The sequence below is a fragment of the Dama dama genome, chromosome 5 (assembly GCF_033118175.1).
Source record: "Dama dama isolate Ldn47 chromosome 5, ASM3311817v1, whole genome shotgun sequence".
In the NCBI taxonomy this organism is placed as follows: domain Eukaryota; kingdom Metazoa; phylum Chordata; class Mammalia; order Artiodactyla; family Cervidae; genus Dama; species Dama dama.
This window is the reverse complement of record NC_083685.1, coordinates 50,861,959-50,887,642: the sequence shown is the minus strand read 5'-3', so window position 1 is coordinate 50,887,642 and position 25,684 is coordinate 50,861,959. Positions and strand designations below refer to the sequence as shown.

Sequence of the window (25,684 nt, the reverse complement as noted above, 5' to 3'; positions counted from 1 at the left end):
GAAAACAAACAAAAAAATCCCACACTGGATTCCAGAAGCTGGAACACAATCTCACCATGAATTCCCCACCCCAGTGCTGAGACCCTCAATCAAGAGGGCACTCAAAGCCTGGAGGTTCTCCTTAAGGAGTAAAGGGTTTGAACCACACAGTGGGTGCTCCAAATTTTAAGACCTGCACCTAAAAGATAAGATTCCAAAACATCTAGCTTTGAAATCAATGAGACTCATGTCCATGAAAGCCACAATGCCATAGTGAAGTGAGAAATGGTTCGTAAAGGGCTCATGTACAAACTCACCCATCTCGGGGGTCAGTGCAGAGGCAGTCAATCTAGAGATGTCCAGATTAGGTGAAAGAGGTTCATTTGCTAATCCTGAAGTTTCAGCCTGAGAAGCAGGAATCTAATTTAGTGCATATCTAGGGACCTGCTAGCTGGCAGGCACCGTCTTTCACTCTCCCCCTGTCTCATTCCAGCCAGGGGGCACCATCTAGCCCCTCTCTCCCTCAACAGTGGGTGCCATTTATATGCTTTACCTCTGCCTTGCTCCAGCCAGTGGATTCCAGCTTCTTTTTCCTTCACTTTCCTCCCTGTGGGTGTTATCTATACACTCTTCCTCTGCCTTGCTCCACCCAGGGCTTGCTATGTCCAGGCACCCTCTCTGCCACACTCATAGCACCATTATCTCCCAGATGGGAGCTTTTACATGTATCTGGTTCTTACATCAGGTGTGCCAGTTTTTAGGGTTGCCACTCAGAGGCCAAGGTGGCTAGTGATCCTAGGTCCCATGATAGTGGAGCAAAAACGGAGGGACAGTTCTTGGCAGACAGCCTGCCAGAGCACTGCACAGACAGCAGAGAAACATACCCTCTGTCTTTCTGTGAAAGGAGTCTATTTGCTTCTGCAGGAGCATTGATATGAGGGGCAGCCTTCCAGCTTGGCACACATCTAGAGCCCTGTGGTGGCGCTCTCAGTAAAGGAGGCTGTTGGATGAAGTCTCTGTACTCTGCCTCTGCCTCACTCCAGATGCTTGGTATCATCCAGAAAGAAAAGGGTATCCCTTTCTCTGACACCCCAGTTACTGTCTGTGGCTAGAGGATGTCTGTGTGTCACCTGGCTCTGGTGGCCAGGAAAGCTTGTGTCCTGATTCCATGGGCTTATAATAATCAGAGAGTCAGTTCTTGACAGGCTACATTCTCTGTGACACTGTACAAACAGCAGACTGAAACACACCCAAAGTCTTTCTGTGCTTATTCTGGAGTTTTAGCCTGAGACACAGGCTTCAGGTATGATCTATGGAGCTACTATCAGTAACATAGAATAGTGGTTGTTATTTTTGCACTCTCCTTTTGCTCTGCTACAGCTCACAGGTATCTCCTGGGAAGGAACTTATATGCATATCTGGAGCCCCCACTTTCATAACTACTACTAACCAGGCAACACTCTGAACTGCATGGCTCTGGTAGTGATACTTATACTTGCAGTCCCTTAGGTCTGCATACCTTAATAGTGGCTGCCTGGCTGCCAATCAGCCTGAATCTAGGTGCTTAATGAGATGCTCCCCTCTGGGACAATGACAAGTCTTGCACAACTTCAACTACTGGAAGTCATTAAAGATAAAATAGACTGCATTGGCTGCATTGGTAATCATCCAAGTTTGAGAGAAAAAGGTGAGGGCATGATATAACAATAAGATTCAGTTCCTACACAAAGCCACTCTTTCAAGACTGGGAGAGGCAGCTGTTTTGTCTAAGGCATGAAAACCAACATAGAAAGTCAAAAAGAAATGAATGAAACAGAGATAAGTTAATACCCCATAAAGAGTTCAGTGGAACAGTCAACAACTAATTCTAGAAAAGAACAGATGACCACAGTGAGATCATCAGCAGAGAGACAGAAAATATAAGAAAATACCTTATGGACATCACAGAACTGAAGTGAAGTCACTCAGCTGTGTCCAACTCTCTGCGACCCCATGGTCTGTAGCTTACCAGGCTCCTTCATCCATGGGATTTCCAGGCAAGAATAATGGAGTGGGTTACCATAATAAGTAAACTGAAAAACATACTCAGTTCAGTTCAGTTTAAGTTTAGTCACTCAGTCATGTCCGACTCTTTGCGACTCCATGAATTGAAGCACGCCAGGCCTCCCTGTCCATCACCAACTCCCGGAGTTTACTCAAACTCATGCCCATCAAGTCAGTGATGCCATCCAGCCATCTCATCCTCTGTTGTCCCCTTCTCCTCCTGCCCCCAGCCCCTCCCAGCATCAGGGTCTTTTCCAATGAGTCAACTCTTCGCATGAGGTGGCCAAAGTACTGGAGTTTCAGCTTTAGCATCAGTCCTTCCAATGAACACCCAGGACTGATCTCCTTTAGGATGGACTGGTTGGATCTCCTTGCAGTCCAAGGGACTCTCAAGAGTCTTCTCCAACACTACAGTTCAAAAGCATCAATTTTTCGGTGCTCAGTTTTCTTCACAGTCCAACTCTTAACATCCATACATGAGTACTGGAAAAACCATAGCCTTTACTAGACGGACCTTTGTTGGCAAAGTAATGTCTCTGATTTTTAATATGCTCTTCAGGTTGGTCATAACTTTCATTCCAATACCAAAGAAAAGCAATTCCAAAGAATGCTCAAACTACCATACAATTGCACTCATCTCACATGCTAGTAAAGGAATGCTCAAAATTCTCCAAGCCAGGCTTCAGAAATACATGAACCGTGAACTTCCAGATGTTCAAGCTGGTTTTAGAAAAGGCAGAGGAACCAGAGATCAAATTGCCAATATCTGCTGGATCATGGAAAAAGCAAGAGAGTTCCAGAAAAACATCTATTTCTGCTTTATTGACTATGCCAATGCCTTTGACTGTGTGGATCACAATAAACTGGAAAATTCTTCAAGAGATGGGAATACCAGACCACCTGACCTGCCTCTTGAGAAATCTGTATGCAGGTCAGGAAGCGACAGTTAGAACTGGACATGGAACAACAGACTGGTTCCAAATAGGAAAAGGAGTATGTCAAAGCTGTATATTGTCAGCCTGCTTATTTAACTTATATGCAGAGTACATCATTAAAGAAATAATTTCAAGAAATAATAGCTGACAACTTCCCTAACATGGGGAGGGAAACAAACATTCAGATCTAGGAAGGACAGAGAGTTCCAAATAAAGTTAACACAAGAACCCGCATGAAGACAGATTATAATTAAAATATCAAACTTATGAGGATAATTTTAAAGTAGTAAGAGAAAAAACAACTAGCTATATACAAAGGAACATCCATAAGATTATAAATTTAGTTTTCAGCAGGAATTTTGTGGGCCAGAAGCATGACACAATATATTCTAAGTGTTGGAAGAAAAAATATTCCAACCAAGAGTACTATACCTGGCAAAGTTGTCATTCAGAATTGAAGGCAAGATAAAGACTTTTCCAGACAAGCAAAAAGTAAAGGAATTTGTCAGTACTAAACTTGCCTTACAAGAAATGTTAAAGGAACTTCTTTAAGTTAAAAAGAAGGCACAAGTTAGTATCAGAAAAACCTACACAAGTACAAATCTCACTGGTAAAGGTAACAGATTAGTCATGGATAAAGCTAGAATGAATGTGAAAAAGCTAAAGTAGTAAAAATAACTTACAATAATATGTTAAGGGATTATACATGACAAAATATGTAAATTGTGACATCACAAACATAAAATATAGGTGGGAGAAGGAGGCTCAGAATGTGTTCAAACTTAAGGTATCAAGTTAAAATTGACTGTTACAAATACACATATTATTGGAAAGTCTCATGGTAACCATAAAGTAAAAACCTGTAGTAGATACTAACAGATAAAGAAGAGGGAATCTAAGCATACCCAAAGAGAAAGTCATCAAACCACAAAGGAAGTGAGCAAGAGAGGGAACAGAGAGGAAATAAAAAACAGCCAGAAAGCAATGAACAAAAAGGCCAAAAATACACATCTATAAATAATGACTTCTAATGTTAATGGGCTAAACTCTCCAGTCAAAATATGTAGAATGACTGATGGGCAAGAAAATTAGACCCACCTAAATGCTGCCTCCAAGAGACTCACTTCAGATGTAAGGGCACACACAAACTAAAAGTAGAGGGACAGAAAGATATTATATGCAAATACAAACCCAAAGATAGTTGGCATAGCTATATGATTATCAGACAAAATAAGCTTTAAGACAAAGACTTTAACAAGAGACAAAGAAAGTAATGACATAATGATAAAGGGGTCAATCCCACAAGAGGATGTAATGTTGGTAAATATTTATGCATCCAACTTAGGAGCACCTAAATATATAGAGCAAATATTGACAAATGTAGTGGCTCAAATGGTAAAGAATCTACCTACAATGCAGGAGACCTGCATTCAATCCCTGGGTCAGGAAGATATCCTGGAGAAGGGAGTGACTACCTACTCCAGTATTATTGCCTGGAGAATTCCATGGATAGAGGAGTATGGTGGGCTTACAGTCCATGGGATTGCAGAGTCAGACACAACTGAGTGACTTTCACTTTCACTTTTTCGCTCAAAGGGAGAAATACACATCAATGTAATAATAATAGGGGGCTATGCTACCTGACTTGCATCTGTGGATGGATCATCCAGATAGAGTATCAATAAGGAAACATCAGCCTTAAATGACACATTAGAACAGATGCACTTAACAGATATGTAAAAGCATTCCATCTAAAAGCAATAGAAGACACATTCTTCTCAAGTGCTTATGGAAAGTCCCCCACAATATATCATATAAGGCAATAAAACAAGTCCTAACAAATTTAAGAAGATTGAAATCTTATCAAAAATCACTTAGAAAGTCTCAGAAAACTACAAAAAAATAGAAATTAATGAGGCAATATTATACTTAATACCACAGAAATACAAAGGATTGAAAAAGACTACTACGAATAATTATACACCAACAAAATGGGCAACCTAAAATAAATGGGTAAATCCCTAGAAACATAAAACCTACCAACTGAAACATGAAGAAATAAAATCTGAACAGAAAGATCACTATGCATATTAAATCAGAATCAAAAACCTCCCAATAAACAAAGTCGGGGCGAGACTGCATCACTTGTAAATTTTACCAAACATTACAATAAGATTTAATACCTGTACTTCTCAAATTCTTGCAAAAATAGAAAAGGAGGAAACCCTTCCAAACTCTTACAAGGCCAGCATTATCATAATGCCAAATCAGACAAGAATGCCAACAAGAAAAAAAAAAAAATTACAGGCCAGTATCCCTGATGAATGCACATGCAAGAATCCCAGACAACAATTAGTGAAGCAAATTCAATAATACATTAAAAGGATTGTTCACCATGATCAAATGGGATTCATTCCAAGAATGCAAGGGTAGTTCAACAAAGGCAAACCAATCAATGTGATACACTACATTAACAGAATGAAGGATAAAATTACACAATCATCTTAACAGATGAAGAAAAAGCACTTGACACAATTCAACACTGATTTTATGAACAAAGTTAGTATAGAGGAAATGTACCACAACAAAATATAGGCCATTAATGACAAGATTATAGTTAATATCATACCCAACAATATCATACCCAACAATAAAAAGTTAAAAGCTTTTCCTCTGAGATCAAGAGTAAGTGCCTACTCTTGCCACTTGTCTTCAACATCACACTGGAATGCCTACCTAGATAAATTAGGCAAGAAAAAGAAAAAAAGGGCATCCAAATTGGAAAGGAAGAAGCAACATAGTCTCTATCTCCTGGTGACATATTACTATATATAGCAAATACTAAAGACTCCACTAAAACTGTCAGAACTAATACACAAAGTCAGTAAGGTTGCAAGATTCATAACTACACAAAAGTGATTGCATTACTCTACACTAATAAGTTATTATCAGAATGTGAAATTAAGAAAACAATTAAAAAAAATAAGAAAACAATGCCATCATCGCCTGGCAGGCGAGATACCATGGTCATGAAGGTGGTTGCCCCAGGGCAAGGCTCATCTATCGCACTCCAGATATGCTGGCCTCTGCGACTTCTCCAAATGTGGGAAACTGGACTATGGTGTTTTCCTGTGAAAGAAAAGAAAGAAAATAATCCTATTACAATTGCATCAAAAAGAATAAAATACACAGAATTAAATTAACCAAGGAAGTGAAAGATCTCTACACTGACAACTATAAGATATTGATAAAGGAAAATTTAATAATACACAAATAAATGGAAAGATATTCCAGGTTTATGGATGGGAAAAATTAATATGTTAAATTGTCCATACCACTCAAAGCAATCTACAGGTTCAATGCAATTTCTATCAAAATTCCAATGGCGTTTTTCACAGAAATGGAATAAATAATCCTAAAATTTATAGGGAATCACAAGAGATTGCAAAAAAGCCAAAGCAAACCTGAGGGGAGTGGGGGAGACCAATCTGGAAGCATTACATTCCCTGATTTCAAACTACATAACAAAGTTATAATAATCAGAACAATCACATTCCCATCAAATTTTAAAATTCATTTTTATTTTTCCCCAATCTGATAAGAAAAAAATTCTCAATATATCTTAATTTGCATTTTAAAATAACTAAAAAATAAAATAGCTAGTAAAATTTAGGGGAAAAAAGTATACTACTGGCTTTAAAACAGATATATTTATATATCAACACAATGTAGTAGAGTCCAGAAGTAAATTAAGTGCCTATATATGCATGGGTTTATTACAAATTTCCTAAGTCATGTCTGACTCTTTGCAACCCCATGGACTATAGCCCACCAGGCTCCTCTGTCCATGGAACTTTCCAGCAAGAATAGTGTAGTGTATTGCCATTTCCTTCTCTAGGACCCAAGAATACACAATGAAGAAAGGATAATCTCATCAAAAAATGGTGACAGGAAAACTGGATAGTCACATGCAAAAGAACAAATCTAGACTACTATTTTACACCATACACAACAATTAAATCTGAATGTAACACATGAAACCATAAAACACCCGTTGAAAACATGGACATTAAGCCTCCTAGAGGGAATTCCCTGGTGGTCCAGTGGTCCCTGCACTCTCACTATCAAGAGTCTGGGATCCATACCTGGTCAGGGAAAATAAGATCTCATCAGCTACATGATGCGGTCAAATAAGTAAACAAACAAACACAAAAGCTCCTGGACATCAGTCTTGGGGGTGATTTATAGATTTGACACCCAAAGCAAATGTAACAAAAGCAAAATAAACACAAGGAACTACATCAAGCTAAAACATTTTCACAACAAAGGAAACCATCAAAAAAATGAAAGGGAAAAATATTCGCAAATCATATATCTGATAAGACATCAATATCTGAAATATATAAAGAAATCATACAACTCAGCGGGGGAAAAAAACAATCTAATAAGTGGGCAGAGTATTTGAATACGCATTTTTCCCAAGAAGACATAAATATTGATAATAGGTACATGAAAAGATGCTCAACATCACTAATCATTGGTGAAATGCAAACCAGAAACACAATAAGATATTACTTCACACCCGTTAGAATAACTATTATCAAAAAGACAAGAAATAACAAGCATCAGCAAGGATGTGGAGGAAAGAAAACTCCTGTGCGCTGTTAGTGGGAATATAAATTGGTACAGCTACTATGGAAAACATTATGGAGGTTCCTCAAAAAATTAAAAATGGAACATTCATACCAGCAATTCAACCTTTGGGTATTTATTTAAAGAAAAGGAAACCACTAATGTGAAAAGATACCATTGCAGCATTATTTGCCAAAGCCAAGATGTGAAAAAACCTAAAGTGTTGAAGTTCATTGATGGATGAAAAGATGAAGAAAATGCGACCACAAAAGATGGAGCCATAAAAAGAAGGAAATCTTGCCATTTGCAACAACACGAATGGACCTTGAGGGTATTATGCTATGAGAAATAAGTCAAAGAGAGACAAATGCTGTATGATCTCACTTATATAGCGGAATCTAAAAAACAGAATTAAAACAAAACTGAGATACTGAGGAAAAGACTGGTGGTTGCTGAGCTGGCAGGGGGAGGGAAGGGGGTAAGCAAGGCGGGTGAGCAGAATGGGTGAAGGGGGTCAAAAGGTACACATTTCTTGTTATAAAATAAATATGTTATAGGGGTATAATGTATAACATGGTAACTATCATTAATAATACAGGACTATGTGTATGATAGTGGCTAAAAGTATAAATCTTAAAAGTTCTCACGACAAGAAAATTAATTTGTGACTATGTATGGTGACAGATGTAAACTAGACTTATAGTAGTAATCATTTTGCAATATATACAAGTACTCAATCATTACATTTTATACCTGAAATATAATGTTATAAGTCCATTACACTTCAAAAAAATCAATCCATTGGTAACAATCAAAATGCTACTAAGGTCTCACACTGGGGTCTCTGCATACAGAAGATATGTCACTACCAAGATGTGAGTTCCACAGCTCTCCTGGGACCGTGGGACCCCAACTTCCTCTACTCTTTGCTCTTTTGATATTAAGCTTCAGGAAAGGAAACAAGTTCTTCACTGCAGCTTCACAGACTTCTGATACAGGCTTTGGTTACTTGGCCTTTTTGCAAGTTTTTGAGAATTTCAGAACGTGATTATGGTTAGTAATCAAGTTGTGAAAGAAACATTAGAGCAATCCACACATTTGGTTTAAATGGTAGGTATCACATAAGATGACAAAGTGACACCAGGCAAAGTGGCACATCCAGGGTTCTGATGATAAAGAAAACATTCCATCAATTTGGAGAGAAGACACAGATGCACAACAGTGAGCAAAACAGCATATTGTGGTTCAATCTAATGGAAGTGCATAAATTTAAGCACTACAAGTATTGTTTATTAAATTACTTCACTCTGAGTTAGAGAAGAGATATATGTAAACACTGGAGTTGTCATCTCTTTAAGGGGAATTCAATTAAGTTCAATAAAGCAGAGGCTTAAATTTCTTTTCTATATAAAGGACCCATGGAGATAAAATAAGACATGTCTCCCATCAAGGTTTCAGTTCAGTTCAGTTCAGTCGCTCAGTGGTGTCTGACTCATTGTGACCCCATGGACTGCAGCATGCCAGGATTCCCTGTCCATCACCACCTCCCAGTGCTTGTTCAAACTCATGTCCATCAAGTCAGTGATACCATCCAGCCATCTCATCCTCTGTCATCCCCTTCTCCTCCTGCCTTCAGTCTTTCCCAGTGAGTCAGCTCTTCACATCAGGTGGCCAAATTATTGGAGCTTCAGCTTCAGCATCAGCATCAGTTCTTCCAATGAATATTCAGGACAGATTTCCTTTAGGATTGACTGGTTGGATCTCCATACTGTCCAAGGGACTCTCAAAAGTCTTCTCCAACACCACAGTTAAAAGCATCAATTCTTTGGCGCTCAGTGTTCTTTTTGTCCAACTCTCACATCCATACGTGGCTACTGGAAAAACCATTGCTTTGACTAGATGGACCTTTGTTGGCAAAGTAATGTCTTTGCTTTTTAATATGCTGTCTAGGTTGGTCATAGTCTTTCTTCCAAGGAGCAAGCGTCTTTTAATTTCATGGCTGCACTCACCATCTGCAGTGATTTTGGAGCCCCCCAAAATAAGGCCTCTCACTATTTCCACTGTTTCCCCATCTATTTGCCAGGAAGTGATGGGACCAGATGCCATGATCTTAGTTTTCTGAATGTAGAGTTTTAAGCCAACTTTTTCACTCTCCTCTTTCACTTTCATCAAGAGGCTCTTCAGTTCTTCTTCGCTGTCTGCCACAAGGGTGGTGTCATCTGCCTATCTGAGGTTATTGATATTTCTCCTGGCAATCTTGATTCCACCTTGCACTTCATCCAGCCTGGTATTTCACATGATGTACTCTGCGTATAAGTTAAATAAGCAGGCTGACAATATGCAGCCTTGACGTACTCCTTTCTCGATTTGGAACCAGCCTGTTGTTCCATGTCTATTTCTGACTGTTGCTTTTTGACCTGCATACAGATTTCTCAGGAGGGAGGTAAGGTGGTCTGGTGTTCCCATCTCTTGAAGAATTTTCCACAGTTTGTTGTGATTCATACAGTCAAAGGCTTTGGCATAGTCAATAAAGCAGAAGTAGATGCTTTTCTGGAACTCTCTTGCTTTTTCGATGATCCAGAGGATGTTGGCAATTTGATCGCTGGTTCCTCTGCCTTTTCTAAATCCAACTTAAACAACTGGAAGTTCACAGTTCGCGTACTGTTGAAACCTGGCTTGGAGAATTTTGAGCATTATTTTGCCAGCAAGTGAGATGAGTGCAATTGTGTGGTAGTTTGAAATTCTTTGGCATTGCCTTTCTTTGGTATTGGAATGAAAACTGACCTTTTCCAGTCCTGTGGCCATTGTTGAGTTTCCAAATTCACAGCATCATCTTTCAGGATTTGAAATAGCTCAACTGGAATCCATCACCTCCACTAGCCTTATTGATGAAGGTGGTTATGCAGAGAAAAATTACATGCTGTGATATGGTACAGTTTTTTTCACAGTTTATGAAATTAGTAATCCAATGGCATTATCCAGGCTTAGAATCACTCATTTAGCTTTCATGATATTTTCAGTTACTTTCAAAAACTAACTTTTAGGAAAATTTTGTGGCAAATTATTGATAACTTCTGAGCAATGAAACATATTTTCTCTATAATGATATTCATCAAAATTACTGTCTGTTGTGAGCTGAATTGTATCCCTGTAGAAATTCATGTTGAAGCCCTAATCACCCCACCCCCATATCTTAGAATGTAATCCCATTTGTAGAAAGGGTCCTGAAAAAGCTAATTAAATGAAAATAATGTCATTGGGATGGACTGAACGCACTATGACTGGTGTCCTTAAAAGAAGAGAAAGTTTGAATACAAACATGAACAGGGTGCTGACGATGTGAAGCCACAGGGAAAAGATGGCCACATAAAAGCCAGCAGAGAGACCAGGAACAGTTACTTCCCTCTTGGTTCTTGAAAAGAACTGACCGGCTGACACCTCAATCTTAGACGTCTAGCCTCCAGAACTATGAGAACATAAATTTCTGTTGTTGAGGCCTCCCCAAGTCTGTGGCACTCTGTGAAGCCATTTGCAGCTCTAGCAAGGGAATACACTGTCTTTGCCTCATTCTACTGTAATCTTCATTATGAGTCTGAGGTGACAGGTTAGAGGGAGTAGGAAGCATTACGTGTTATTTCTCATTATATTCTCTCTATATAAGTTCCATCAATCATATCAGATAACAAAATACTGAGGGCCCGGGGTTTTGCATGTACCAAGTCATCTAATCCTTACATGCATAATCAGAAAAGGTAATTTCTATGATTATTCTAATCATATAGATAAGAAAACTTAGGTAGTAAGTTAAGCACCTTGCCAAAATCCCAACAGGAAGTAGGATTCAAACTCAGGGGTTACATTCTGAAGTTTGTGCTCTTAACTCTTTCCCAGGAACATGCATTTTTCTAAGCATCACTTTGAGTTGTGACGAAAAGCTGTATTTGAAGTAATGCCCATATGTTAACTACTCATACAATTTCTACATGAATGGCAGGTAAAATCCAAAAAATGACTATAGAAGTATTTCCATTCTTGAAGAGATAGTCTATTTCGCCTCCTTTGAATGGATGGAATTTTGTGACTCACCCAATGAATTGTTTGTTGTCATTTAGTCATGTCTGAGTCTTTTGTGAACCCCTGGATTATAGTTCATCATTCCTCAGTCCATGGGGTTCTCCAGGCAAGAATATTGGAGTGGGCTGCCTTTTCCTTCTCCGGGGGATCTTCCTGACCCAGGGATGGAACCTGTGTCTCCTGCACTGGCAGGCGGATTCTTTACTACTGAGCCACCAGGGAAGCCCTGCCCCAATAAATATTAATAGAAGGTTGTAAAAGTGATGCTGCACAAACTCCATGACCAAATCATAAAAGATTATGTTGTCTTCCACCTATCTGTCTCTTGATATTCTTATCCTGATTATAGAATTATATGCATTCCTACCACTGGAGTCCAGTGGTAAATGAAAATATAGGACCCCTGTTGAAAAAAACCTAGAGAAATTTAACATAATAACAATACAGCATTCAGCCAAAGGTGGGAAGGCCTTCCTAATAGCTACACAGGCTACATGCCTAAGAAACTGGCCCTGCTGCGAATTCAGCCACAGTTGGCTAGAGTATAACTTTAACAAATTAACACATATATACTTATGTCTAAAAATGTTGACTTTTAATTTTAATTGTATGTGTATGGCAGAGAGGAGGTTACCATAAATACATATATACTGTATGTTTTCTCATCTACTGCTCATCCTGTTTACCTTAGGTCAGGAGTTTAACATTTTTCAGAATTCTGAGCACTTGCCAAAGGTTTCCGACAATATATATATCCTATATGCCAACAAACAGTAGATATTCCTTTATGATTCATAGTAGTCTTTGACTTCCCTCATTTATAAAACAGGAATCAAGAATTTTCTTTATCAAATGAAGTACAGAAATCTCATTTCAAAAATCTGTTAATTATACATGAAGTGAAGCAAACTCATATTTTACAAATTTACTTAAAAAGATAGTGTACATTGGCTATGTGATTTTGACTTCTCCAGAAGGTGACATCTACTAGAAATCTTTTTTTATAAACTATGAATTATAAAACTGGAGGATTTATTAGGAGTGATGTCAGCCCCATGGTAGCGTAAGTCATTCATCTTTTTTTCTCTCTCCCTTTTTAAACAACTAATCAGATACTCATAACCAAACAAAAGTGCCTCTGTACTTTATGCCAAGGGACCCAGGTTTCTAGCCCACAAGAGCATCCCAAAATAACCAAACAAGAATTTGGTAAGGGCTGTGGATCCAAGGGATTCAGGGAACCTGCTCCACACTCCACTGGATTTGATTAGGAAGACAAAAAAAAAAAAAAAACCAAACTTGGAGAGTGTACAACTGGGCAGATACTCATGGACGAGAAATAATTAATAAAAAGCATAGCCTGCTAGAGGCGAGATTCCAACACTCCATTGAATCAGGATAGAAGGAAGTTTGGACATAGAAGAGAGGGGGAATCATGCCACCCTGCTTCCACCTCAGAGCAACACCACGGGAACTAAACTTTTGGCTGTTGTAATGGTGACCTCTCCTGCCAAGGAAGTGGGAAGCAAAAGTTGTGAGTGATTGCTCAACCACCCCAGGGGTAAGGCTTGCATCTGGAGCAAGCTGTTTGTCTCCAACAGCTCTTGATTTTTGAGGAGGAACCTCTATGACTGGGTAGAGGGAAGGAGGAGAAAGAGAAGGAACAGATAAGAATATCAAAGGGTATCAAAGGAATACATTCCCTGCTGCTGGCTTCAGGACTTCAGCAGAAAGTCTATCCACAAACCTCTGGGAGTATCCCACTCACGGATGCCCCTTCCAGGCCTCTGGGTACCCCCAAATCCTCAAGTGCCAAACCCACATCTCCCCCCTCCCTCCCACTGCACTCTGTCGCAGGCCCCATTAGCAAACTCTTAGAGGGATCTCTGGAGTAGACAAAGAGGATAATCTAATAATAGGCCAGGGAGCTATAGCTCCACCTTCTGGAATACAAAAGAAAAATTTCTAATGGCCAGACTCTTGGAATTTTAAGAAGCAAGAAAAGTCATAAAACCTTAGTTACAGAGGTGTCTGCTACCTACAAGAAACATATTTCAGCTCTAAAGACAGATAGAGTTTCAAAGTAAAGGATGTTGTTGTTGTTGTTTAGCTGCTAAGTCGTGTCTGACTCTTTTTGAGACTCCATGGACTGTAGCCCACCAGGCTGCTCTGACTATGGGATTTCCCAGGCAAGAGTACTGGAGTGGGTTGCCATTTTCTCCTCCAGGGGATCTTCCTGGACCAGGGATCAAACCTGGGTCTCCTGCATCTTCTGCATCGGCAGGCAGATTCTTTACCCCTGAGCCATCTGGGAAGTCCAAAGTAAAGGACAGAAGAAGAAATTTTATTCAAGTAAAAAACTAAAATAAAGTGTACATAGCCATTCTTATATCAGATAACATAGACTTGAAGCTGAAAATGGTAACTAAAGACAAAGATCTTTATATAAAGAAAAAGGACTCAATACATTTAGAAGATATAAATATATACACACCCAACATATGGGCACCTAAGTATATTAAGTAAATAGTAGCAAATCTGAAACAAGAATTAGAGAGCAATCCAATAATAGTAGATTTCAATACCCTACAGCCAGTAATGGATAGATCATCTGGAAAGAAAATCAAAAAGGAAATGTTGGAATTGACCTATGCTTTAGACCACAGAGATTTAACAGACATACAAATTTTAAAAAATAATGAAAATAAAAATGGAAATACAACTTACCAAATCTATGAGATATTGCAAAAGCACTTCTAAGAGTGAATTTCATGGCAAAATATACAAACATCAAGAAACAAGAAAGATATCAACTAAACAATCTAACTTCATACTTCAAGGAATTAAAAGAAGAACAATTTAAGCCAAAAGTTAGCCGATGGAAGGAAATAATAAAGATCAGAATGGAAATAAATGAACTACAGATGAGAAAAACAGTAAAAATGATCAATGATACAAAGAGTTGGTCTTTCAGAAAGATAAACAACATTGAGAAAACTTTAGCTAGACTATCAAGGGAAAAAAAGAACACTCAAAAATAGAAATTAAAAAGGAAAGTACAACTGATACTACAGAAAAACATAGGGTCACAGGGGACTATAGGCATACCTCACAGATATTACAGGTTCAGTTTCAGAAAATTCCAATAAAGCAAATATTACAATAAAGTGAATCATACAATTCTCTTATTTTCTAACACATATAAAAGGTATGTTACACCATACTGTACTTTATTAAGTGAGCAACAGCATTACGTCTAAAAATGTGTATAGCTTAAATAAAAATACTTTACTGCTAAAAATACTTTATTGTTAACCCATCATTTGAACCATCAGCAAGTCTCAATCTTTTTACAATACTAACATCAAAAGGTCACTGATTACAGATAGCCATAACAAATATAATGATAAAAAGTTCGAAATACTGTGAGAATTATCGAAATGTGACACAGAGACACGAAGTAAGTAAATGCTATTGCAAAAAAAAAAAAAAAAAAATGGTACTGACAGACTTGCTTGACTGAGAGTGACCACAAACATTCAATTTGTAAAAAATGTAATATCTGGACAGTGTAATAAAGCAAAGGGCAATAAAATGAGGTGTGCGTGTACTAGGGCTTCCCAGGTGGCGCCAGGGGTAAAGAACCTGCCTGACAATGTAGGAGATGCAAGAGAAAAGGATCTTCCTGAATTGGAAGGATCCCCTAGAGAAGGAAATGGCAAACCACTCCATTTTTTGGCTGAAACATTCTTGCCTGAAAAATTCCATGGACAGAGAGAGGAGCCTGGTGGGCTACAGTCCATGGGGTCGCAAAGAGTCAGACACAACTGAATGCATACCATCCATGCCTGTGCTATTCACAACTGTATGCCAAAAAATTAGATAACCTAGGGAAAAAATGTTATCTATTCCTAGAAACACACAACCCACAAGACTAAATCAGGAAGATGTAGAAAATCTGAATAGACCAAATAATGAGTAAAAATATTAAACCAGTAATAAAAAAATCTGTCAAAACAGAAAAGCCCAGAGCCAGATGGTGTCACTGGTGAATTCTAGCAAACATTTAAAGAAGAATTAATGCCAGTGCTTCTCAAATGTTTCCAAAAATTGAAAAAGAGAGACCATTTCCAAACTTGTTCTACTGAATAATCCAGCATTACTCATCAAAAGCATAGAAGAACACTAAAATCAAATAACAAGAACTATAGACCAATGTTCCTGATAAAAATAGACATAAAAATTTCAACAAAATATTAGCAAACTAAATTTGAGAATACATGAAAAGTGTTACATACTATGACCAAATGGGATTTATCCTTGGGATGAACGTATGTTTCAACATATACAATTTGATACATAAAATACATTACATTAATAGAATAAAAGATAACAGTTGCATGATCATCTCAGTAGATGCAGAAACTGTATTTAACAAAATAAAACATCTTTTCATGATAAAAATTCCTCAGCAGATAAGGTATAGAAGTGATATATCTCAACATAACAAAGGTTATATACAATAACCCACAACAGATATACTCAGTGGTGAAGTATTGAAAACTTTTTCTCTAAGATCAGGAACAAGACATGGATGGCCACTCTCACCCCTGTTATTCAATATAGTACTTGAAGACCTGCTTAGAGCAATTAGACAAGACAAAGAAATAAAATGCAACTAAACTGGAAAGGAAAAAGTAAAATTGACTTTTTTTTTTGACAAATGATACAATTTTGTATTCAAAAAATTCCAAAGGCTCAACCAAAAATTTACTGGAATTGATTAGTGAATTCATTAAAGTTGCAGAATATAAAATTAGCATACAGAAATTAATTGTATTTCTATACACTAATAATGAAATGCTTGAAAAATTGAAAGAAAGTATCTTGTTTACAATATTATCAAAAACAGTAAAGTACCTAGGAATAAATTTAACCCAGGATGTGAAAGATCTGAAAAATGAAATATACAAGACTTTGTTGAAAGAAATCAAAGATGGCACACAGAAAAATGGAAAGACATTGTATGTCCATGGATTGAAAGAATTCACATTATAAAATATCCATACTACCCAAAGCCAATCATAGATTCACAGAATCTTTACCAAAATCTCAGTGGCCTTCTTTACAGGGAAAAAAAAAATCCAAAATTTTTATGGGACTAGAAAAGACCCCGAATAGCCAAAACTATTCTGAGCAAGAAGAATAAAGACAGAGGCATTCTATGTCCTAATTTCAAACCATACTACAAAACTATATTAACTAAAACAGTATGGCACTGGCAAAAAACTGACACATAAACCAATGGAATAGAATAGAATCAAGAACATCCAGTGGGGAAAGAAAAGTTTCTTCCACAGATGTCACTGGGAAATTTGGGTAAAGACATGCAGAACAATGAAATTTAATTCCTTTTATCACTCACAAAATTTAACTTAAAATGGATCAAAGACTTAAACATAAGACTTGACACCATAATACTCCTAGAACATAGAAAATTATTCTACATTGATCAATGATTTTTTGTATACATCACTAAATGCATGAACAACAAATGCAAAATTCAACAAAAGGGAGTACATCAACTTAAAAGCTCTACACAGCAGAAGAAACAACAAAATGAAAAGGCAACCTATGGAATGAGGGATATTTTACAAACCATATATTGGATAAGGAGTTAATATCTAATATATATCAAGAACTCATACAACTCAAAGGCAAAAAAAAAAAATTAAAAGCATCCAATTTAAAAATGAGTAGAGATACTAAAGACACATTACTCCAAGGAAGACATCTAAATGCATAAGAGAAATGCAAATTAAAGCCACACTGAGATATCCCCTCACAGCTGTAAGAATGGCTAGCATCAAAAAGAAATAGCAATTGTTGCAAGGATGTGGAAAAAGAGAACCCTTGAATGCTGTTGATGGGAATGTAAATTGGTGCAGTCTTTATAGAAAACTATGGATATATTTAAAAAATTAATAGATCTACCATATGGTACAAGAAAGGAAACAGAAATGCAATACAGAGAAATATATGCATTCCCATTTATTGCAACATAATTCAAATTAGTGAAAATATTGAAACAACCTAAGTGACCATCAATGGATGAACAGATTAAAAAGATGTGGTATGTACACACACACACACACACCCCACACACAGAAACATTATTTAGCCATGATAAAGAAGGACATCGTGCCATTTGCAATGATATATATTGACCTTGAAGACATTATGCTAAGTCTCATAAGTCAGACAGAAAAAAACACTGTATGGTATCACTTGTATGTGCAATCTAAAAAGTCAAAATTGTAAAAGGAGAGACTGAAATAGTGGCTACTGGAGGTAGGAGGGTGGAGTAGAAGGAAAAGACAAATGTTGTTTAAGAGTAACTTGAAATGAGTAGTAAATGAGTCCTAGGGATCTAAATCAGTGCATGTATTATAATGTATATATGTATATAGTGATGTATTATTTATGCATATAGTGTATATGGTCATGTATCATAATCATCAAACTTGCTAAGAATAAATTTTAGATATTCTATCCACTAGAAAGAAATCATGTGTGGTGACAGAGGTGCATATATGTGTTGTAACAGAGGGTGTATATTGTCACCCTGCTTATTTAACTTATATGCAGAGTACATCATGAGAAATTCTGGATTGGATGAAGCACAAACTGAAATCAGGTTTGCCAGGAGAAATGTCAATAACTTCAGATATGCAGATGACACCACCCTTATAGCAGAAAGCAAAGAAGAACTAAAAAGCCTCTTGATAAAAGTGAAAGAGGAGAGTGAAAAAGTTGGCTTAAAGCTCAACATTCAGAAAGCTAAGATCATGGCATCTGGTTCCATCACTTCATGGCAAATAGATGGGGAAACAGTAGAAACAGTGACAGACTTTAATTTTGGGGGCTCCAAAATCACTGCAGATGGTGAGTGCAGCCATGAAATTAAAAGATGCTTGCTCCTTGGAAGAAAAGTTATGACCAACCTAGACAGCTTATTAAAAAGCAGAGACATTACTTTGCCAACAAAGGTCCGTCTAGTCAAAGCTATGGTTTTTCCAGTAGTCACATATGGATGTGAGAGTTGGACCATAAAGAATCCGAGTGCCAAAGAATAGATGTTTTTGAACTGTGGTGTTGGAGAAAACTCTTGAGAGTCCCTTGAACAGCAAGGAGATCCAACCAGTCCATCCTAAAAGAAATCAGTCCTGAATGTTCACTGGAAGAGCTGACGCTGAAGCTGAAACTCCAATACTATGGCCACCTGATGCAAAGAGCTGACTCACTGGGAAAGACCCTGATGCTGGGAAAGATTGAAGGCAGGAGAAGAAGGGGACAACAGAGGATGAGATGGTTGGATGGCATCACTGACTCAATGGGCATGAGTTTGAGTAAACTTCAGGAGTTGGTGATGGACAGGGAGGCCTGGCATGCTGCAGTCCACGGGATCACAAAGAGTCAGACACAACTGAGCGACTGAACTAAACTGTGACAAAGGTGCTAATTATTGCTCCAGTGGGAATCATATTACAATATATATATGGATCAAAGTAACATGTTGGACACCTTAAATTTATACAGTGTTATATGTTAAATATATTTCAATTAAAGAGTAAAGAAAAGCCATGTAATAAAGATGTTTATAAGTGCTATGTGTAAAGAGAAAGAATTGGATTTATATTCTGAAGATCAAGATAAAATCAGAGCAAGGGAGTATTGTTCTTTTTTTTTTTTTTTTTTTTTATTATTATTATTTTTTTCCAGTGGGTTTTGTCATACATTGATATGAATCAGCCATGGATTTACATGTATTCCCAATCCCGATCCCCCCTCCCACCTCCCTCTCCACCCGATTCCTCCGGGTCTTCCCAGTGCACCAGGCCGGAGCACTTGTCTCGTGCATCCCTCCTGGGCTGGTGATCTGTTTCACCATAGATAGTATACATGCTGTTCTTTTGAAATATCCCACCCTCACATTCTCCCACAAAGTTCAAAAGTCTGTTCTGTATTTCTGTGTCTCTTTTTCTGTTCTGCATATAGGGTTATCGTTATCACCTTTCTAAATTCCATATACATGTGTCAGTATGCTGTAATGTTCTTTATCTTTCTGGCTTACTTCACTCTGTATAATGGGCTCCAGCTTCATCCATCTCATTAGGACTGGTTCAAATGAATTCTTTTTAATGGCTGAGTAATATTCCATGGTGTATATGTACCACAGCTTCCTTATCCATTCATCTGCTGATGGGCATCTAGGTTGCTTCCATGTCCTGGCTATTATAAACAGTGCTGCGATGAACATTGGGGTGCACGTGTCTCTTTCAGATCTGGTTTCCTCAGTGTGTATGCCCAGAAGTGGGATTGCTGGGTCATATGGCAGTTCTATGTCCAGTTTTTTAAGGAATCTCCACACTGTTTTCCATAGCGGCTGTACTAGTTTGCATTCCCACCAACAGTGTAAGAGGGTTCCCTTTTCTCCACACCCTCTCCAGCATTTATTGCTTGTAGACTTTTGGAGAGCAGCCATCCTGACTGGCGTGTAATGGTAGTGGTTTTGATTTGCATTTCTCTAATAATGAGTGATGTTGAGCATCTTTTCATGTGTTTGTTAGCCATCTGTATGTCTTCTTTGGAGAAGTGTCTGTTTAGTTCTTTGGCCCATTTTTTGATTGGGTCATTTATTTTTCTGGAATTGAGCTGCAGGAGTTGCTTGTATATTTTTGAGATTAATCCTTTGTCTGTTTCTTCATTTGCTATTATTTTCTCCCAATCTGAGGGCTGTCTTTTCACCTTACTTATAGTTTCCTTTGTAGTGCAAAAGCTTTTAAGTTTCATTAGGTCCCATTTGTTTATTTTTGCTTTTATTTCCAATATTCTGGGAGGTGGGTCATAGAGGATCTTGCTTTGGTTTATGATGGAGAAACATACCGTGTTCATGGATTGGAAGAATTAATATTGTCAAAATGGCTATTCTACCCAAAGCAGTCTATAGATTCAATGCAATCCCTATCAAGCTACCAACAGTATTTTTCACAGAACTAGAACAAATAATTTCACAATTTGTATGGAAATACAAAAAACCTCGAATAGCCAAAGTAATCTTGAGAAAGAAGAATGGAACTGGAGGAATCAACCTGCCTGACTTCAGACTCTACTACAAAGCCACAGTCATCAAGACAGTATGGTACTGGCACAAAGACAGAAATATAGATCAATGGAACAGAATAGAAAGCCCAGAGATAAATCCACGAACCTATGGACACCTTATCTTTGACAAAGGAGGCAAGGATATACAATGGAAAAAAGACAACCTCTTTAACAAGTGGTGCTGGGAAAACTGGTCAACCACTTGTAAAAGAATGAAACTAGAACACTTTCTAACACCATACACAAAAATAAACTCAAAATGGATTAAAGATCTAAATGTAAGACCAGAAACTATAAAACTCCTAGAGGAGAACATAGGGAGTATTGTTCTTTAGAAGATTAATTTAAACTGCCATTTTTTGGCTCATGGAGAAAACTGGTTCACAGAAGTGGAAAACTTAAATTACTAAATATTTCAAAGATAATAGAGCAACACAATTAATTCACGGAATGCACAGTATTCCTACTAAGTTAATAAGCAAGTGTGCTTTATTAATATGGTACCAAGAGCTAAGAAAAATTTAGTACTGTATCAACAACAGTTCTTTCACACAACCATTTTGATTAGCACTATTATTATCTCCATTTTAAAGAGGAATAAAATAAGGTGAAGCAAGTTTAAGTGATTTGATCACAGTGATAAAGTCAGAGCTGTAATTCATACCCAGGTAGGAAAGCTCTGTATCCCACACTCCCAACCAATATGCCACAGGTTCTCAAAGCATGTTCTGTAGCATCCCAGTGTTCGCTGAGAATTTTCAGGGGTTCTTAAGGTCAACTTATTTTCATAATAAGATGACATTGTTTGCCTTTGTTTTGCAGTACTGTTTTTGCACTGATGATGCAAAAAAAAATGGGTAGAAATACTGGCATCTCAGTAGAAATCTAGACTCAGTAGGAATATAGATTTCCCTGGTGGCTTAAATGGTAAAGCGTCTGCCTACAATGCTGGAGACCTGGGTTCAATCCCTGGGTTGGGATGATCTCCTGGAGAAGGAAATGGCAACCCACTCCAGTACTCTTGCCTGGAAAATCCCATGGACAGAGGAGCCTGGTAGGCTATAGTCCATGGGGTCGCGAAGAGTCGGACATGACTGAGCGACTTCACTTTTTCATTTCAGTAGAAATCAAGGGAGCAGCAGGAAAGTGTACTAGTTGTCATTAAAATAATCATCACCATGAATTTACTTTCAAGAATAAAAAAGAAAAAAGTTAGTTGACTTAAGATTTTCCTAAATAAAACAGCAAAGATTATTTTTTAAAATCTTTGTAAGTACACATCTGTTTTATTATTAGCCTGTATGGCTTAGTAGGAAGTACACATGAAGCGTTTCTGTTAAGTATGATATAGTATGATGGTTGTCCTAAGGAAGAGCAATAGTTTAAATTATGAACAGAAAAGGCCACTCTTTTCATGAACTTTTTTTAACTGAATATCAAGTGTTATATAAACTAAGGTAATGTAGATTTGGGTATTTTACAGCCAGTTTTCTCAAAAAATGAATATAGTAATTGTTATTTCAGGGAAAACTACTACTGATAGCTATTGCCAATAATAAAATTTGGGCTTGACAGCTCAAATCAGAATTTTGAAAAACTTGTATGAAACTCACAGCTTTCTAATACTTAGGGGTTTCTCTGATGAGATTAGCAGTAGTACTGATGAATGTGACTTTTTTTTTTAATACTCTCTGATGAAATGTTTCACCTTTTGGAAGGTCTGTATAACTCAGTAAACCAATATTTTCCAATTGATGACTGCATTTACAAAATGATTCTTGATAATCCAGCCATTCAAAGTGTGAACTATTGAAACATCACACTGTACACCTGAAAACTAATATGTCAATTACATCTCAATGTTTTTTAATTTGAGAAAAGGGTATTAAAATATAAAGCTTTTCCTTAAAAAGAAAGTATAGAATAGATCAAGGTATTTTACTATACACAGGAGAAAAAATTCATTAATACAGTTTTAGATTTCATTTTCAAATAACTGTTAGTATAGTACTACTTGTTGAGCTTTAGTATAATATCAAACAAAATACATGATTATCTGAAAAGGCTGTTAAAATGCTTCTCCTTTCCATCTATGTATTTGTGTGAGGCCAGATTTTCTTTATGTACAACCAAAACCAAGGTATAATTGATTGAATACAGAAGTGAATATCATAACCCACCTCTCCATGAAATATTCACCCATAAACAGATTTGCAAAAATGTCACTTTTTGCTTTTAAAAAAATAGCTGTTTTACATAAAGTATTACTTATGTGTTAACTATAATAGGTTAATTATTGTTTCATTTAATTGAATTAATATATGTTTTAAATTTCTATTTCATTTCCTTATATGATAAATATTGATAGCTAAGATCTCACAAGCTCTGCAGTGCAGCAAAAGTAATAAATAATAAAGAAATTTTAAGTTAAAAAAAAGAAAGATGATCAATATTAGCCACCAAAGAAATATAGACCAAAACCACAGGGAGATACCACATCATACTATAAGAATGATTATAGTAAAAAACACATAAGTGTTGATGATGATGTGGAGAAATTGAAACCCTTATGGTGGCGCAGGGGTAAAGAATCCACTTGCCAATGTAAGAGACATGGATTTGATCCTTCGGTCGGGGTATCCCCTGGAGTAGGAAATGGCAACCCACTCCAGGAGTCTTGCTTGGAAAATCCATGGACAGAGGGGCCTGATTGGCTACAGTTCATGGAGTCACGAAGAGCTGGACATGCCTGAGCACACACACACATATAATGCTGGTGGAAATTTAAAATGGTGCAGCTGCTTAGCAAAATAGTCTGGCAATTCTTCCCAAAGGTTAAACAGAATTACTATGTACGTGTGTATGCTCAGTAATGTCTGACTCATTGCAACCCCAGGGACTGTAGCCTGCAGGCTCCTCTGTCCTTGGGATTCTCCTGGCAAGAATACTGGAGTGGATCTTTCCGACCCAGGGATCGAACCCACATCTCTTGCATCACCTGCATTGACCGGCAGTTTTTTTTACCCCTGTGCCACCTGCAAAGCCCATGGGACCCAGCAATTCCACTTCAAGGTATATACTTGCAGAGTTGAAAACATATATCCACACAAAAACTCATACACAGATGTTCATAGTTGCATTATTCACAACAATGGTTGAACTTTCAGAAAGCAGAAACAATCCAAATGTCTATCAACTGATGAGTGGATTAACAGATTATTAAGCAATAAAAAGAAATGAAGTTTTGACACAAACTGAAACACAGGTAAACCTTGAAAACACATTCTAAGTAAAAGAATCTAGTCATGAAAGACCACATATGATTCCATTTATACATTATATCCAGAACAGACAAATCTAGAGACAGAGAATAAATCAGTGGTTGCTAAGAACTGGGGGAGGCGGGGCATGTGTGAAAGGGAATAAGTGTTCTAAAATCGATTGTGGTAATGGATGCAAAATTGTTGTACAGTTTTGGTTGTAGCAAAAATCACTGAATTATACACTTTAAATAGGGGAAAAAACTAAAATGCTTAGCTTCATATAAAGTGAAACTGTTAGTCACTCAGTCATATCTGACTCTTTTACAACCCATGGACTGTAACCTGCCACACTACTCTGTCCATGGAATTATCCACGCAAGAATGCTGGAGTAGGTTGCCATTCCCTTCTCCAGGGGACCTTCCCAACCCAGGGATTGAACCCCGGTCTCCTGCAATTGCAGGCAGATTCTTTGCTTTCTGAGCCACTAGGGAAGCCCCAAACTTCATATATAATATATGCATATGCACTTTTGATATCTGCCATAGTTGAGAACATATAACCTACAGAGGAAATCTCTTTTATCCCTAGATGGCTCTGCAATGAGAGAAGTTTTGGTCATTTCAAACCCCAAGTCAATATTCTGAAGTTCAGCAATCTAACAAAACTACAGTTCCAGTCATCTAGGGTAGCATTGCATTAGTTATATGAGTTAGTACTTTATGCCAACATACTGTTAAGTATTAATTCAAACTGATATTCAGTTTAATAGCTAACATTCAGATATCAAGCCTTCTCACATCCCAACTATTTCCCAATCAAATGATTATTTTCTTCCATTCTTTTTGAACTAAATGCAAGAATTTTTATTTACTCACTTTTAAGTTCATTTTACTAGGCAGACTGTTCTATTATGTTAAGCTTCCTTTAGATTTTAATTACTTTCACTAATGACCACTTCCTTCCTGTTAATTGCAAATTTTTCAAAATGTACTTAGTGTCTTTATTCATATTATTGGTTAAATTATTATGAAAAAAAAAATGTCTCTCAAAACTTCTGTGTCACCCACATTTCTGTTCCTATCCACTAGGTTATATGAAAAACCTTGACAAATGCCTTGTTAATTTCACATAAGAAGAAAGAAAATTATATTAGTCATAATGACATGTACTAAATGAAGCAATTAAGACTGCTGGTGATTAATGGTCTTATTTTCTAAGCACACACATTTTAAATATCGAATTCTAGAAACTTAATAACCAGGACCTATATAATAACATCTGCTAATAATTATCAGAATTTAGTTTCTTTGTCTTTTGGAAAACACAAGCTACATCCTTCCATCTTTTTATTCTTTTTGATTCTTCCAATAGTAATGTCACCTCCTTAATCTTCCCAGGTGGCAGAGTGGTAAAGAATCCACCTGCCAATGCAGGAGACACAAGAGACATGGGCTTGATCCTTGGGTAGGGAAGATACCCTAGAGTAGGAAATGGCAACCCACTCCAGTATTCTTGCCTGAAAACTTCCATGGACACAGGAGCCTGGCAAGCTACGGTCCATATAGGGTCGCAAAGAGTCATACGCAACTGAG

At 37.3% G+C, this 25,684-nt stretch overlaps 1 long non-coding RNA gene across 1 annotated transcript in view; it reads right to left on the bottom strand.

Moving 5' to 3' along the window:
• Nucleotides 1–25,684, bottom strand: part of LOC133056709 (uncharacterized) — a 418,882-nt gene that overhangs the window by 52,965 nt on the left and 340,233 nt on the right. The window contains exon 3 of the long non-coding RNA XR_009692885.1: nucleotides 5,980–6,086. This is a non-coding gene — a long non-coding RNA (uncharacterized LOC133056709). The remainder of the gene's footprint in view (nucleotides 1–5,979; nucleotides 6,087–25,684) is intronic.